Below are 15,718 nucleotides of genomic sequence, written 5' to 3'. Positions count from 1 at the left end.
AAGGTTGACTGAGAGAGCCATGTTTGGAGACCAGGCAACTTAGGACCATTCATTTGCTTACCCATATTTTCAGCTTCCTCATAACTTTAGTTTGTTTATGATCCATCCTGAACTGCTGCCCCAGCCTCTGTAGAGGTTTTTTCCATGACAGCCTTTTTAGTTCCTGACTCCACTATTACTGGCTTAATCATGCAGTTCACAAATTCCAGATTCTTGATGGAACACTCTGTTTGGTCTGTAGTTTCCCTGGACAGTCTATGGATTGCTTATTCAACTCTGATACTATTAGTTAAGGCCAGATTTTGGTGGATCCCAGTGGCACTAAACATAGCAATGCAGGCTTGCCTTATTACGGTTAGAGTGTAACAGTTACTCTAGAAGACATGACTTATACAAATTGTTTTTGCCTTGCTCTTTCCCATGGAATCTGATGATTAAGTAGCTGCACTGTAAAGGGACCAAGAGCCTGGAGAAGTCAGTTACAGATTCTTTGTCTTATGCCTGACATACAGTTTTCAGTTCTTAAGGTTTGCCATATAATTCTATGAAGATATTCTCTATAAATCTGAAAGTATTTAACCTTGACCTTTGTTGTCCATGACTCAAAGAATATACCTATGTCTTAACACTTGAAAAGAGCATGTGGTCACCACTAATTCAATAGCTAGTCATCTAGACAAAAAAATCCATAAGGAAAGATTGGCCTTAAATGACACATTATTATAATGGACTTAATAGATGTACATATAGCACATTCCATCCAAAAACAGCAGAATACACATTCTTCTCAAGTGCACATGGAACATTCTCCAGGACAGGTTATATGCTAGGCCACAAAACAAGTTTCAGTAAATTTAAAAAGACTGAAATCATATCAAGCAACTCTTCCAAACGCAATAATATGAAACTAGGAGGAAAACTGGAAAAATACCAAATATGTGGAGATTAAACAACATGCTTCTGAACAACTGATGGGTCAATGAAGAAATTAAGAGTAATTTAAAAGAATCTTTGCACAAATTAAAGTGGAAATAAACCTACCAAAACCTGTAGGATGCAGAAAAAGTAGTTCTAAGGAGAAAGTTTATAGAAATATAGGCCCATCTCAAGAAACCAGAAAAATCGCAAATGAGCAATCTAACTTTAGACCTAAAGGAACTAGAAAAAGAAGAAAAAAATGAGAACCAAAGATTGTTTAAGGAAGGAAATTATAAAGATCAGAGTGGAAATAAATGAAATAGGACTAAAAGACATTAGAAAAGATGAATGAAACTAAGAGCTGATTCTTTGAAAAGATAAAAAATTCACAAACCTTTAGCTAGACTAAGAAAAAAGAGACAGCAACATGGATGGAACTAGAGAATCTCATACTGAGTGAAATGAGCCAGAAAGACAAAGACAAATACCATATGATATCACTTATAACTGGAATCTAATATCCAGCACAAATGAACATCTCCTCAGAAAAGAAAATCATGGACTTGGAAAAGAGACTTGTGGCTGCCTGATGGGAGGGGGAGGGAGTGGGAGGGATCGGGAGCTTGGACTTATCAGACACAACTTAGAATAGCTATACAAGGAGATCCTGCTGAATAGCATTGAGAACTTTGTTTAGATACTCATGTTGCAACAGAACAAAGGGTGGGGGAAAAAATGTAATTGTAATGTATACATGTAAGGATAACCTGACCCCCTTGCTGTACAGTGGGAAAATAAAAAAATTATTAAAAAAAGAAAAAAAAGGAAAAAAGGAGGGCTCAAATAAATAAAATTTTAAAAAATGAATGAGGAGAAATTACAACTGATACCAAGGAAAAAGAGTCATAAGAGATTACTATGAACAATTTTACACGAAGAGATTGGACAACATAGAAGAAATGGATAAATTTCTAGAAACATACAATCATACAAGACCAAATCAATGAAGAAGTAAAACTGAATAGATAGATCACTAGTAAGGAGATTGAATCAGTAGTAAAAAAAAATTTTTTTTAACTCCCAAAAAAGGAAACTCCAGGGCCAAATGGTTTCACTGGTGAATTCTACCAAACATTCAGAAATTTAATACCTATCCTTATCAAACCCTTCCAAATAATTGAAGAGTAAGGAACATTCCCAAACTCACTTTATGAGCCCAGCATTACCCTCATACCAAAACCAGACAAAGACACCACACAAAAAGAAAATTATAGGCCAATATCCCTGATAAACATAGATGAAAAAATCCTCAACAAGATATCAGCAAACTGAATTCAATGATACATAAAAGGATCATATACCATGATCAAGTGGGATTTATTCCAGGGGTGCAGGGGTGGTTCAATATCTGCAAATCAATCAACATGATATAACATGTTAACAAAATGAAGGCTCTAATATTATCATCTCAGTAGATACAGAAAAAGTGACAAAATTTAACACCCATTTATGATTAAAGTGAGTATAGGTGGAATGTACTTCAACATAATAAAGACCATATATGACAAGCCTATAGCTAACATCATACTCCATGGTGAAAAGCTTAAAGCATTTACATTAAGATCAGGAACAAGAAAAGGATGCCAGCTCTCACCACTTTTGTTCAACGTAGTACTGGAAGCCTAGTCAGAGCAATTAGGCAGGAAAAAGGAATAAAAGATATACAAATAAGAAAGGAGTAAAGCTGTCAAAATTTGCAGATGACATAATTTTATATATATAAAACCCTAAAGTCTCCACCAAACAGCTGATGAAATAAAAAGAATTCAGTAAAGTTATAGGGTAAAAAAATCAACATCTAAAGATACTATATTTTTATATACTAACAATGAACTATCAGAAAGAAATTAAAAAGACAATATATACCATTTCATAAAAAAAGAATAAAATGCTTATGTATACCTTTATTGTAGGAGTTGAAAGACTCATACACTGAAAATTATAAGACATTGATGAAAGAAATTGAAAAAGACACATATAAATGGAAAGACATGCAATGCCCATGGATCGAAAGAATTAATGCTGTAAAAATATCTATACCCAAAGCAACCTGCAGATTCAGTAAAATCTCTATCAAAATTCCAATGGCATTTTTCACACAAGTAGAATAGACAATTCTAAAATTTGTATGGAGCAACAAAATATCCTGAATAGCAAAGTAGTCTTGAGAAAGAACAAAGCCGGAGGCATCATGCACCCATATTTCAAACTATGTTATAAAACTATAGTAATCACACATTATGTTATTGACATAAAAACAAACTCTTAGGTCAATGGAGCAGAGTAGAGAGCCCAGAAATAAACCCAGCATATGTGGGCAATTAATTTATGATGAATGACGCAAGAATATATAATGGGAAAAGGACAGTCTCTTCAGTAAATGGTATTGGGAAGGCTGGTCAGCCATGTGCAGAAGAATGATACATTATTATGCCTATACCATATGACATCATACACAAAAATTAATTCAAAATGAATTAAAAATTTGTAAAACCAGAAACTATAAAACTTCTAGGAGAAACCATAGGCAATAATCTCATGGGTGTAACACTTGGCAGTATTTTTTTTTTTTTGAATATAACTGCAAAGGCAATGGCAACAAAAGCAAAAATAAATGGGACTACGTCAAACTAAAAAGTTTCTGCACAGCAAAGGAAACCATCAAGAAAATTTAGAAGGATCCTACAGAGTAAAAGAAGATATTCACAAATCCTATATCTGGTAAGGGTTTAATATACAAAACACCAAGAACACACACAGCACAATAACCAAAAAAAAACTCATATGTGCCTGTGCTGCATGGGACTACAGTTAAAAATATTGTAGTACAAACTTGCAAGTTGCTCTCATCACACACACACCAAAAATTCTGTAGCTTTGTATGGTGACAGATGGTAATTAGACTCCTTGTAGTGATCATTTTGCAGTGTATACAAATGTTGAGTCATCCTGTTGTGCACCTGAAAACAATAGAGTATTGTCTGTCAGTCCTACTTTAAACAAAGGAAAAAGAGCATGTGGTCATGAATTCAGAACCCCTCACTTTATTATTTTTTTTTCTGTCTTTTGTCTTTTTAGGGCCGCAACCTCAGGGCATACGAAGTTTCCCAGGCTGGGGGTCGAATCAGTGCTGCAGTTGCCAGCCTACACCACAGCCACAGCAACTCGGAATCCAAGCCTCAGCTGTGACCTGCACCACCACTCACAGCAACATTGGATCCTTAACCCACTGAGCAAGGCCGGGTATGGAACCCACGTCCTCATGGATATTAGTCGGGTTTGTTAACCACTGAGCCATAACGGGAACTCCCATGAACCCCTCACTTTAGAGATGAGGAAATGGAGACTTCAGAAGTGTCTTGATTGAAAACAAGTACATAAAGGCAGAGAGAGACAAAACCCATTTCCCGTGACCCTAAATTCAGCCCCGTTCACTGCATCTGATGCTTCCCTGGGAGGAACAGGCCCCCCGGCGGCCAGCAGAAGTGGACACACAGAACACAAAAGATAGCAGGAGATGCCATTTTGACACCAGCACAGTGTCAGTCCCGCTCAGACAGAAAATGCTGTTCATTTTCTCACCCCCTAGCAACTACGTCTCCACCCCTTGATTAACTGCTGGCATTTGCAGGTTCAGCGGACCCTCCGTCTAAGCTGGTATGCTGGTTTTGCTCAGCCCAACACTACTCATCCCAGTGACCAGCACTGGCTCAGAATCTTCCATCCCCACCCTTGCCTCTCAAAAGGAAAAGGTCAGCGTCTTGGCACATCACTTTAAAGCCATTTTCGCATGCTGCTGTGGGATCTCTGGGGAGCTGATAATATTCTGGGCTCAATGACTTCAGCCCATATAAACTCATGGAGTATTTACTTATATGGGATTTTTCAACCCCACTTTCCAATCTGGGCTGACAAATTAGGCAAAATGCCCTGAATTTATCCTGGGAATCATAAAATGGATTCTGCCGAGTGGTATTGGTTAAAAAACAGTTCGCTTATATGGAAACTCGAAAAGTACTGGAGAACCACCATCCTTGAAAATTTTTAAGATTAAAAACAACAGTTCTCATGGATGGTTTAGGGGTAAATTGGGTGACAGAAGGAGATGATTACTCAGGGTTCTTTCTAGGCGCAGCTTTGAGGCAGTAGTTTTTGTTTGTTTTTTTGGTTTTGTTTTTTGTTTTTTGGTTTTGTTTTTTGTTTTTTGTTTTTTTTTTTTTGGCTGTGCCTATGGCATACAGAAGTTCCAGACCAAGGGCTCAAACCCAAGCCACAGCAATGACAATGCCAAATCCATAACTGCTAGGCCACCAGGGAACTCCAGAAGCAGTATGTTTTTAAATTTAGTAAATAAAATAGACACTATATTTCCCAATTTGGGATTTATTTTAAAGCCTCGAGGCAGAGCTTTGGCATTAAAGTGGGTCTGTTCCAGGGTCTACTTGGACAAAACTGTGAGTTCTATTTCATCATTCCTTTAGACATATTTTCATTCCCATTATGAAAACTCTTCTCCCTTTTCAAGTGGAATACCATCCCTTTCCTTTGTTATAAAAACTTGCTAAATATAGAGCATAACCTAATATATATTGAGTGATGTTCATCATCTAATATGTTTATTAACCTAAGAGAAGGACTTCTCTGGTATATTTCTAAAATTGTTGTTAAAGGCCGAAAGGCTCCTCTTCCACTTTATTTATATTATTGACCCTGGACCTCTTTGCCTAGAATAGTATTATGGAAATAGCATGATCTTTGGAGCCAGGCAGACCTTGGGAGACCTTGAGCAATTACTGCTTTTTGAGCCTTGGTTTTTCTCCTTCATAAAATAGTAGCTACTAGAGTGGAAAGTGTTCTTTTAGTATCTCAATATCTAATGTCTCTGAGTTGTCAAGAGTTTTAAATGAGATGATGTGTGTGAAGTGTGTATTACATGGCTGGTCACATGTCAGATGCTCCAGTGTTAGTTTATTCTTCTTATTTTATCTAGTTCAGTGCCATGACAATGGTATTATTCTTTCTTTCTAAAAATGAAAAGCAGGTCTCACCTATTTTCCATGGGAAATCCTTCTATCTTTCACCTCTGTTTGTGGTTCCCATGTTGAAACAGCCCTCATTTAAATAATAGAGAGCTACTGAGATGATAGGATTTCTTTATATTTAGAACTTTCTTATAGGAACTGATAATGGCCTCTCCTGCTACCCCCTTTTTTAAAATGTGTTTTTCCTCCCAAATATGCTCTGCCCCAGAAACAGGCTATTTCCACTACGTATGTTCCAGAAATCCCTTGTAATGAACCATACAAATCTATTTGTCCTGCTGCTACTATAATTGCCTATATCTTATTATAACTTAATATGTAACAGATTTTTTTTTTTTGGCAAGGCCAGAAGCAACTGAGCATTCATGAAAATGCAGACGCTGAAGGTTGTTGAGGAGCCAGTGAACCCACTAATTGGATAAGGGGGGTGGTGTGGGAATTTAATTAAACTGACATTTGCTCTAGCTGCTGAAAATATTAATCAGAAAATGAATTACACAAAAAAAGTAAAAGGCTGGAGGAGGGGGGCATCATGAAAAATACCGCTGGTGCCATTCTTCCTGGTATTATGAGAAAGTGATTCTTTTTTCCCTACAAGGTGTGGGTCATCTGTCCAGTGAGCTCTGCTTACAGCTTGTTTGGGAAGAAATCATAAAGAAAGGCGCTTGGAAAGCTGTGAGTTGGGAGGAGGAGTGTGAGATTCTTGATTTGGGGACCAGATGCATCTCTTGGCAGTCCTTGATAACAAACATAAAGATAAAATGTGTGTCTGAAAAAAAAAAAATAGGAGAAAAAAAAAAGCCAGCCTTCCCCCTTCTTGTAAAGAAACACCCTCCCCAACAAGAGATGAGCTGAACATCTGTATCCATTCAAGCAATAATGCTTAAACAATTGTCAAATTTGAGAGGGGTGTATGAGGGTTTTGAACCAGGCATTTAAGTACATTCCATAACCCAGGAGCCATTGGGAAGGCATTGTCTTCCCTAGGCTGGCAAACAAGAGTGGAGGAGGGAAAACACAGATGGGAGGCTCTTGTGTTTGGTCTAAGAATTCTCTCAGAGGTTTGTTTAACTGCTTTGAGTGGCCTGGACAGTTGTTTCCCTAGAGACCACTGCCCCATCGCCAGTGGGATAGCTGGGTCATGCAGGAAACTCTGAGTTAATGGACTTAGTCGAAGAGCTTGGAAGGCAGAGGAATATAATTCTTTACTCAGAAGGCCAAATGCCTCAGAGTCTCCTCAGTCTTAGCCGTTTGGGATTTGGCTTCCAGAAGGGCTTTTCTGGTCAAAGAGATGCTTCAGCTCAAGGGTCACCTTGCCTCAAGAGAATCTACTACATGAAAATGAGAACATACAAATGTACAACATTCTTGCTATTTTGTCGCGGTTGCTTTGCAATTTTTTTTTTTAATCAAGTGGGAAAACTCTGATGACCGAAGCTCATCTGTGGCAAAATGTGCTGCCCCCACATGAGCAGCTTCTAAATACAGCACTTTCCTCCAGCCTGTTATGTTCAGATCTTTAGCCACTTTCTTTCCTTGCCCATGTAGAAAGAAAGCAGAGCCACCAACTAGGAGAAGAGCTGTTTTTCTTGGCTTCTTTCAGTTCACTCAGATTAGTCTATTAGTTTCTAAGGGCTGCTGTAACAAAGTACCCCAAAGTGAGTGGCGTAAAACAATAGACAGTTATTGTTTCATAGTTCTGGGGGCCAAAAGTCCAAAATCGAGGTGTTGACAGGACTATGCTCCCTCTGAAGCCTCTGGAGAAAACCCCTTCCTTGCCTCTTCCTAGCTTTGAGTAATTCCTGGCAATCCTTGGCATTCCTTGGCTTGCCTCCGTCTTCACAGGGCCTTCCTCCTTCATGTTTGCCTACTCTCCTTTCTCTCATAAAGATACCTGTCACTGGATTAGGGACCACCCTAATCCAGTATGACCTCATCTTAACTTGATTACATCTGCAAAACTATTTCCAATTAAGGTCATTTTCACGGGAACTGGGAGTTGAGGCTATAACATCTCTCTCTTTTGGGGACACAATCCCACCAACCACAGTTTTTATGGAAAGAAATGGTATTGTTAGGCCATATGCCTATATCAACCTGGACTTTAGACAAGGTCCATGCTAAAAGCAAAAATTGAATGAGCTCTAATGTGTGTCCCGCTGATAAATGTATATTCCTAACTTGACCAAACTTGTACTAAAATAAATTACATGCAAAATAACACCAGAAATTAAAATGTATCATACAGTTTTCAGCACTTAAGAGAGTTTAAAATATCTGCTTTAAATATCAATGCACTGCTGCCAGTTGTTTCTTAATTCATTGTGAGATTATAGCTTTCTTACATTTTTGGTGTTCAAATGTCACTCCTATTATGAAGTATTTATTTTAAATTTGTAAATAACATCCTAACTTGGCCCAATAAAATGTCGACAACCCTGTCAATACCTAAAATATTCTAGGCCATTCCAAAAGTTTGGGAATCAATGTAATAGGAGATGCTTATTTTCATCCCTTATGCCTAAAGGGTTTCTGTTATGAAACAGATTTTTTCCCCTTATGAAAATAATCCCTTAAATAGAGGCCATCACTAGTTCCATAAAATTGGGGTTTTATTGTTATTATTGTTGTCCATAAAATATACTATTCATCTAGGGTAGTAATTGGAGATAAACCCAAGACTGACCATGGTGAATCAGAAATTGAGGATCTTTAAAATGTGGTTGACGATGCCTATGGAAAGTTAATTCTGGTTTATAAAAATTCTGCTCATTCCTAGCTTTTCAGAGGGCCATCTCCTACATCAAACATACTGTGTCATTTTCAAATTGTGATGCGGATGCCTGAATGTATGGCAGTGATTCAGTATTTGTCTGAAAGAAACAAAATGCTACAAGGTCTCATCTAAGTTGTTGGAACATCTCTCCTATTGGTCATGAGATTGGAAGGCTCAGCTTGGTGATAGTCTTGAGTGGTCCCACGAATTCGCAAGTCACACGTAGGAGAACAGAATGAATGACTGGTCTAAAACATGATTTCTAGATTTTTTTTTAATGTGAGAAATTCATTCAGACATATGCATTTCATCAGGAATAGCTTCTTAGAATGTGAAGAAGGCAAGCATTAGACCTGATAATTAGACAAGATCGACTCTGGATATCATCACTTAACCTTATCAGAGCTCTCCAGTGCTCTCAAGAGAAGTTGATTAATTATTGACAGGATATGAGGAAGTCCCCCTGGATTATGGTTACTTAGTGGCAGAAATCAAAGATGAGGAATGACTTAATAAAGTCTGTCCTGGGACCTGCAGAGAGGAAATGGATTCCCATTGTCATGGGGGGACAACTGGAAGAACTTCCTATCAGGAACTTGAGTTTTCAAATAAAATTGTGATGTCATTTCCCCAGAGACCTTTTAAGTTAATATGAAGTGAACACATGAAGATGGGTAGACAGGTTTTCTGCCAAAGGGGCAGGAATTATCTCCAAGCTGAATCCCTTTGTAATGGTAGGTTCAAGTCTCCTCTTTCTGTCTTCTTCCCTGGTCTCCATGATGTGTTCCTGCAGGTACAGGGAATGGGGGACTTGGCTGTCTCCACCAGGACTCTCTCTAGCTATGTTCACAAAAGAATAGATGCACTTTTGTGTGGATACATCCCTTCTCACCTGTACACAACCTAGAGTCAGATGTTATTTCATTTTATTTTTATTTTTAGGGCCACACCTGTGGCATATGGAAGTAGCCAGGCTAGAGGTCAAATCAGAGCTTCAGCTGCAGGCCTGTGCTACAGCCAAAGCAATGCTGGATCTGCAGCTTGTGGCAACACCAGATCCTTAACCCACTGAGTGAGGCCAGGGATTAAACCCGCATCCTTATGGATTCTAGTTGGATTCTTAACCTGCCCAGCCACTATGGGAACTCCTCCAGAGTCAGTTTTAAGTTTAGTGAATGATTTTCTCTAGAATAGGTCATTCTCAAGTGGAGTGGGCTTCTTTGGGACATGCCAAACTGAAGACAGCCCTTTGAATTTCACCCTCCTCCTTCCATAATTCTACTAAAGTTCAGAGGGGAAGAAACTGTATATTTCTCCCAGTTTCCACATACATCCAATATCCTTTCCAAGGCAGTGCTACTAACTCGATTGATTGAACAAAGAACATTCACTGGGCCCCCCACTGGTGGGTGAGTTAGCTGTATCAGGCCCCAGGTATCTCTTTCTTCCTCCTTATGCTACTCTCAGAGGGCCTTGCTCTTTTTAGGTAGACTGGTTATCCCTGGCCACATAGATTGTGGGGTTCATGAATTCAGGTTCTACCCTGTAGATACAGCCATATCTATTAAAGGAGAAAAGAGACGAAGCCACATTTTCTAGCTTCATTTACCAGGTTTGTACCAAATTTTAGGATAGAAAGGGAATGGAAGATGAGAAGGACATGGCTTGGGAGTACTCCCTACACTCTACCCATAGCTTTGCAATTAGTTCCTTTGTAAATAAACTCTCAGTGAGTGTGCTCCTGAGGCCCTAATTGACAGAATAATCTTTGTATAAAAGTCAGTGTTAGAAGAAGACTGATTTTTGTACATGATATTACTGGTTACTTTTCAAAGGATATCTACCTTGAAATATGACTTTTCTTGCATTAGAAGCTCCAGAATTCCTAAGCTTTCTCCCAGCCATCTCCCTTGGATTATTGGCTGGTGGACACATTGGTTCCTTGAGTGGGAAAGTTGGTATTTTAGAGAAGCCATTCTTTAGTCTCCCCCTTAACTTTGGAACCACATAGGAAATAAATACAAAGGGTATAAAGGAATCAAGATTTCAACTGTATTGCTTATTAAGAATTCCACCTAAAATTAGATTTATGTGACTATTCATATGCAAAGAAGAGAAGCCCTCCTCAGGTGAATTTACCTTCCATAAGTCTTCAGAAGGAGCAGAGAACACTCATGCTTTATGGGCAGGTCCCAGAGAGTCAACCCAGAAGGAAGAGGCCTAGCCCTGCAAGTTTTATTCTGGTTTCTATCTCACAAGTCAAACCATTCCTTCCTCCTTGGACAAAGATGGAGAGAGACCGAAAAGGAAGAGAAGCTGTTATCTTTCGAACATTCTAGAAAAGGGAGATGTTTTTATTTTCTGGAAAAGGGAGAGATTTACAAAGAGGACTTCCTCTATATAGAAATAATTCTCCGGAATCAAAACCTTCATCAAGGTTTACAGTAGGTTGGCAAGGGTGTGACTTTTCTGGTGTTTTAAAGAAAAAGCTTCCTCCCTAGTCCAGTCTGCATATGGTGGGGGAGAGGAGGATGTATCCTGCCCTGGGTTGCTATTTTCTTTCTATTCCTTGGACACTTCCTGAATAAATTTAGTGTTATTATCTCTCGCTACAAATGAGTGAATGAATGAAGTCCTCTTTAATTCAGCAACACTTATTGAAGCACCAGGTTATTAAGCCACTTGTCAAAGTTAATGCAGTAAATAGCAGAGCTAGGATTTGAACTCAAGCAGTTTGACCAATGGCCTGCTGATTGATTAAAACCCTATGATAATAGAGGTAATCAGGGGTAACTCTGGTACACAGGGGAAGGGTTCCCATCTAAGACTATGGAGGTTCAAGAGATTCTTTCAGGAGTGCTCAGGGGTCATAACCTGGAGTCAGCAGGAGAAGATTGCCAGGGAGAGCAGGGCTTTCCACTCTTCTCAATGCAAGGCCCAGGAGGTTAGAGTCCTCTTTGAGACCCACTTGGCCTTGTCTTCACTCCCTTTCCCTCTGGAGATGGGCCCAGGGACTGGACCAGAGGAACCAATCTCCTCTTCCGTCAAAATATCCCCAGGGACTATGTCAGTGTCCCTCTGTTGGAGATCTAGAAAGGGATCGTCTTTTTTTTTTCTTTGTCAAACTTTGTCACAAAGAAGAGTTTCATAAGTGATTCCAGCTGCTCTCTGCCCAATGACAAACTTGTGAGCACCTCCCTGCTGGAGTCACGTTGTGGGCCTTGTCCGATTAGGTCAGCTCATACCCTTGTAAGATCTCGGGCATGCAGAGCACTCTGCAGAGGCTCTCATTGTTCCAAGATGCTTTGGAATGGGTTGAGAATCCTATGAGAAATTTCATTCAAATTGCCCCATGGACTGCAGAGTAAGTGCTCTCTCTGCTGATACCCACAAAGTGACAGATGTGGTTAGCATCTGTGTAAGGTCTCTGTTGACTCCAAGCTCAGCTTCCTGGAATCCCTGCAGGCTAAGGCTGTTGACTATCTCTAGGACACCCTTTCTGTCCTCACACTTGCCCTTAACACTGAGGTGAAAAGGGTAGGATTTAAAATCTGGGAGCCCAGGATTTGAGCCACTTTGTCTCTGTGACCATGGCATCTTGTGAAACATAGGATTGGTGGAAGGGTCAGTCAGTGAGCTCAGTCAGACTTTCCTTTGTATATTTCTTGGCTCCCAATAAACAATGGCTACTATTGTTACTCTTGTCGTTGTGGTTATTAACAAGTGCATGGGTACAGGTATCTTAAATTGAAGAGACAGCCTTGCTTTATGGAGTTCTCTGAAGCTTGCCTTCCCCAGTCTCCTTCCTTCTTGGCTGTAAGGCAAGCATGTATGTTACTGGGCTACTGGAGACCCAGGTAGAAATGGATGTTTTTGGTGTCAGCTCTATATCCCCCCAATATTGCTTTTTATTCAGGAGTCTGCTAAGTCATTTGGGGGGTTATTTCTGGTTATTTTCAAAAACTAAAGAAGATTTCTGACTGGTAAAGCAGTTCAGCTGCCACGGATCTGACCATTTGAGGTCCAGTTTTCTGGGATTGCATTAACCCATCTCTGCTCACTCTATCCATACCCAGCATGATTTTACACACCTGTCTTTGGTTCTTTTCTACAAGGAATAATTGCTTCACAAGCACAGATCCCCATTTAAAGAGCCATTCACACATCTCTCTTCTAATATCTTTGGTTTCCTATGAGAAGCAGAAAGGCTCCACAATTTGGATTACCTCTCTTCTTGCTTAGAATGCCTACATCCCAAAGGACAGTATGACCTTGTATCCAAACATGTGCTTCACTATCCAAGTTTTCTCAAATACCAGTAGTACAAACCCTCCAACCACAGGTCCTCATCTGTAAATGAGTATGGTAATAATAATTTCTACTTTGTAAGGTGTTATAGAATTTAAATGAAGCAGTTACAGTAAAGACCTTGGTACAGCACCTAGTGCATAGTAATCCTCAATAAATGGAATATTAGTATTAGATTTAATAATACTGATTGGAACTGGGATTAGAATTAGGATGATTTTTTTTTTCTTTTTGGGACCACACCTGCAGCATATGGAACTTCCCAGGCTAGGCTTCGAATTGGAGCCACAGCCACAGCAAATACTGGATCCAAGCCACCTCTGCAACCCACACTGCAGCTTGCAGAAGCCCCGGATCCTTAACCCACTGAGCGAGGCCAGGGATTGAACCCATATCCTCATGGATACTAGTCGGGTTCTTAACCGGCTGAGTCACAACAGGAACTCCAGAATGAGGGTGAATATTAATACTAGTACTCCATGTCTTTGCATACACTATACTTCTGTCTGATTGGCCCTTCCCCTGTCTTCTTTGTAGATATCAAATTTTTCTTCAAATTCCAATCCAAATACTATCTCTTCTAGTATACCTCCCCTGGCCTCCCAAGGAGAATTTCTCCATCCACCTGGTAACTTTTTTTGTTTTGTTTTGTTTCGGTTTGGTTTTTTGTATTTTTTTTTTTACATTTTGTTGGGGTATAGTTGACTTACAATGTTGTATTAGTTTTAGATGTACAGCAAAGTGAATCAGTTATACATGTAAATATATCCATTCTTTTTTTACCATATAGGTTATTACAAACTGTTCAGTAGATTTTCCTATACTGTACAGTAGCTTCTACTTTACTTTAATTTTTAATTTTTTAAATTATATTTGGTTTACAATGTTCAGTCAATTTCTGCTGTACAGCAAAGTGACCCAGTCATACACACATATATATATACATTCTTTTTCTCCATCATGTTCCATCACAAGTGACTAGATATAATTCCCTGTGCTTTACAGCAGGATCTCATTGCTTATCCATTCCAAATGTAATAGTTTGCATCTACTAACCCCAAACTCCCAGTCCATCCCGCTTCCTCCCTCTCCCCCTTGGCAACCATAAGTTTGATCTCCATGTCCATTAGGTTTTTTTTTTTTTTTTCTGTAGATAAGTTCATTTGTTCCATGTATTGTAATATCATATGGTATTTGTCTTTTTCTTTCTGGCTTACTTTGCTTAGTATATGAGTCTCTAGTTCCAACCATGTTGCTGCAAATGGCATGATTTTGTGCTTTTTAGGGCTGAGTAGTATTGCATTGTGTATGTATACCACATCCTCTTAATCCACTCATCTGTCAATGGACATTTAGGTTGTTTCCATGTCTCAACTATTGTGAGTAGTGCTTCAATGAACATAGGGGTGCATATATCTTTTTCAATGGAAGTTTTGTCTGAGTACATGCCCAAGAGTGGGATTGCTGGGTCATATGGTAGTGCTATATTTAGTTTTCTGACGTACCTCCATACTGTTTTCTATAGTGGTTGTACCAATGTACATTCCCACCAACAGTAAAGGAGGACACTCTTTTCTTCACACCCTCTCCAGCATTTGTCATTTATTGACTTGTTAATGATGGCCATTCTGACCGGCGTGAGGTGGTACCTCATTGTAGTTCTGATTTTCATTTCTCTAATAATTAGTGATGTTGAGTATTTTTTTACACGCCTGTTGGCCATCTATAGATCTTCTTTCAAAAAATGTCTATTCAGGTCTTCTGCCCATTTTTCAATTGGGTTTTTGCCTTTTTTGCTGTTGAGTTGTATAGGTTGTTTGTATATTTTAGAGATTAAGCCTTTGTTGGTTACATCCTTTGAAACTATTTTCTTCCATTCCATAGGTTGTCTTTTTGTCCATCCCCATAGTAACTTTTAATCTTTCTGCATTGTAATAGTGATCCCTCTAAATGGCATTCATTTTTACTATGGCCATGTCTCCTGTTCAGCTGCTCCCTGAGAGTGGGCACTGGTTCTTGGTCATGTCTGCACCCCCTGTCAGGTCTGCAGAACCTGGCAGAGCTGGCCCTTCTTAAATGCTCTATAGCTTTAAAAGAATTACAGAGGCTGTTTAAGAGATGAATGGAGTCAGAATTGCCCAGGGGTCTGATGACTAGAAGAAATTCAAGATGGAACCCTCCAACCTACCTATATTGTGCATCTTCTAGACGGTATTTCTTTTCACAGGAGCTAGGCCACCTGTGCTCAGTTCAGGGCACATCAAGAATGTTTCTGAAAGTTACACCATGTCTTTGCTTGCGCAGAAGACAGGAACTAGTGAGTGACTCTGGCCTGTCATGCTGTCAGATGCAGTGAAGACACTGTGGTGTGTGACAGGGAGCATGGAAAGGAGGCACGTCACTTTTAAATTGTCATCATTGTTTTATTTATTTACTTTATAGGAAGGAGAGTTGACCCCCAGGAGACAGTTTGGGGGTGGGGGGGATGTGCTTGGGTTGCGGGATGGAAATCCTGTGAAATCGGACGGTGATGATCATTATACAACTATAGATGTGATAAATTCATTTGAGTAATAAAAACAAATAAAATTTTAAAAAAAAGAGGAAGGAGAGT

This window comes from Phacochoerus africanus, chromosome 1, assembly GCF_016906955.1.
Source record: "Phacochoerus africanus isolate WHEZ1 chromosome 1, ROS_Pafr_v1, whole genome shotgun sequence".
Taxonomy (NCBI): Eukaryota; Metazoa; Chordata; class Mammalia; order Artiodactyla; family Suidae; genus Phacochoerus; species Phacochoerus africanus.
This window is presented reverse-complemented; position numbering follows the sequence as displayed.